Below are 2,718 nucleotides of genomic sequence, written 5' to 3' on the forward strand. Positions count from 1 at the left end.
GAAGGGGGAATGCCGGGGTGGGGGGCGCACGGGGCTGGAGGTGGAGCAGCGGCACCGCCGGGTGTTGGGTGGTGGTGCCCCCCTCCCCCCTGACATTCATGACAGACAATTTGCTAGTAAGTAAATAAGGGGTGTGCATCAGGAACTAGGACAACATCTGTTCACTGGGGCACCCCAAGGGAAGACAGGGTCTAATGGTCCCAAACTCCTGGAAGACCATTTTAGGCTGGACATAAGAAAAAACTTCTTTACCGTCCGAGTCCCCAGAGCCTATAATAGACTCCCCCAGAAGTGGTGCAAGCACCTACGCTGGACACTTTTAAGATATACTTGGATGCCTATCTTGCTGGATCATTTGACCCCAGCTGGCTTCCTGCCCTTTGGGCAGGAGGCTGGACCTGATGATCTTGCAAGATCTCTTTCAGCCCTAATGCCTATCAAATCTATGAAACCTTTGGGTTTAAGTCTCAGCAGGAACACTGGCACAGCCCAGTCAAAATTCCCAGCCAGGGCTGCAGCCAACACCCAATGTGTCTGAGGAAGGCAGAAAACCCCCCCATTTACACCGGTAAGGATCAGAAGAAAACCAACTGGAGGCATTCAGCATAGTATAATGCCAGGGTTGGGAGAGAACTGCGTCCCCTGTGTTTAAAATGTTGTGTAAGAATGCATGCACACTACCAAACAGCTGCCACATCGAACCCCAAGCGTGGCTGCAATCCAGCGGCAAGCAGAAGTGATTTCTGTAGCACATATGAAACTGCTTGGGAATGAGAGATATAACTGCAATTGACTTCAGTTATTGAGCAAGCTTAGAAAACATATCACACTCTATTTTCCAGTTTGGAGTTTAACCACACTCTAACCAAGCGGCGATATGTAACTCTGTGCCTTAGCCTTCTTCAGTATGGGGAAGATTAAAAAAAAAACCAAAAACACAACAACCTGAAAAAGGTATAAAGACAGACTCCTTATATTGAAAAAGTTTCCAGTGCTACTCTTGGAATGAAGGCAGCAACTATTTTGGTGCTTTTAACTTATATCCTGGGAGGGCACCAAATCCGTAGGGAACCTCCGAATCAGCCAGCAGAAAGCATGTCAAACAGTAGCATGAGCCAGTCTCCCCGCCCCCTTCATCAGAGCTGGGCTGTTTGGAAAAGTTACTCTAGGGCTAAAGAGTAATGCTGCTACAATCACTTGCCGCTGCTGCTCGTTCCTGATCTACCTGTTACTGATTAAAACGGCAAATTGTTACGGTAAAAAATCCGCCATTACTCACAATGCTCTCCAGTGTTTCACCACAGGGTCATTTGCAACCTTTACCACATCCCCCTATGAGTCATGTCGACTCCCAGAACAAATGCAGAGATTGTCAGGCTGTAGGCAGTAAAGTATGTTTGGCAGCAACAAGACTAAATAACTCCTTTAATATTAACAGCAGGTGATAGATTTCCAGTTACTGTGTTGCTTTCTCCCTCTTCTCTGCCAACGTGTCTCTACTGCCTTTTTTCCCTTGTACAGGGTGCACAAAAAAAAGTAGTGAAGGAAGTCTTGAACAGAAGCTTCATTATGCTTGAAGCTAAAGAAAACTCCTAGGCGTGATGCGACATTCCTTTCCAAGTCTCTGAGCTTTCTCAAAAACATGCATCCTTTCAGCAAACACTGGGGTGGACTGAGCCTGAAACATGAACGTTTTGCCAGTAGCTGAACAAACGCTCTGTGCAAAGAGCTTGTGGGGTATGGGCTGCGCATGCTGCTGGTGAGCTCCTGGCGAGATGCTGGGGCCTGTCTACCGAGCAGCTGAGCCTGCAATGTTACTGGGCTGGTTCTGTCCCTCTTGCTCCACTAATGAAGGATGATGTGCCAACCCCTGCAGTGAACAAGGAGAGACAGGCACGTCCAGAACTACACACTTGGATCTCAGGATCCTGGAGTTTTGGATCCCATTCTGGTTAGGACACCAACTACAAATGGATACCATAGTTGTGATCACAGCCTGACTATCCAGAGCAGTGATTCTCAACCAGGATGCCATGGCACCCCAGGGTGCTACTACATCCTGTCAAGGGTGTTGCGGGGTGCTACACGATGAGCGTACTGTTGGGTGTGCAAATGGTTCACAAGATAACCCCAGAGATTTCAATGTTTAAAATGTTCTGACCTGATGTGGTCTTTCTGAGATCTTTACAACAGAAGAATCACTTTAATATTTTTCTACAGTCAAAAAATGAGTGAAAGCTAAGAGCTGGCATTTTCCAAGGGGTGCATTGAGTCTGAGGGGTGTCTCGAGCCTAAGAAGGCTGAGAACCATCCGTCTTATGAGACCTTTTTTTGGTGAGGCCTTGGGACTGAGGCACGGGGCCAGGATGCAGGAGAGTTACCAGTTCTGTCACAGACCCCATGTGTGACTTAGGGCCAAAATGGAAATCCTACTCAGCCACCCCATTGATTTCATTTGGAGCAAGAAGGTTCTTAAATAATGGCTCTCACTTTTTCCAGCGGTCTCCCCTCATGGTAGTGAGCTGAAATAAAATGTTGGGAAAGCTCCTGATCCATATAATTAACCCTCTGTAACCACTTTATGTCTCTGTGATTCCTGGGATGACCATTGTAGGCGCCACACACTCAAGGACATGACAGAGGAATGCTTGTCTAGGGTGGTTTAACCAGGGATGATCCTTCCATGAGCAAAATTTGGACTAGATGACCTCCTACAGT

The 2,718-nt window shown here is 47.4% G+C and overlaps 1 long non-coding RNA gene across 1 annotated transcript in view; it reads right to left on the minus strand.

The window, feature by feature from the left end:
- LOC109291479 overlaps positions 1 to 1,385 on the minus strand; it is a 23,749-nt gene extending 22,364 nt beyond the window's left edge. Inside the window, exon 1 of the long non-coding RNA XR_002095854.1 lies at positions 1,280 to 1,385. This is a non-coding gene — a long non-coding RNA (uncharacterized LOC109291479). The remainder of the gene's footprint in view (positions 1 to 1,279) is intronic.
- Between the last annotated feature and the right edge of the window lie 1,333 nt (positions 1,386 to 2,718).

This window comes from Gavialis gangeticus, unplaced genomic scaffold, assembly GCF_001723915.1.
Source record: "Gavialis gangeticus isolate Ggan-Ray unplaced genomic scaffold, GavGan_comp1, whole genome shotgun sequence".
In the NCBI taxonomy this organism is placed as follows: domain Eukaryota; kingdom Metazoa; phylum Chordata; order Crocodylia; family Gavialidae; genus Gavialis; species Gavialis gangeticus.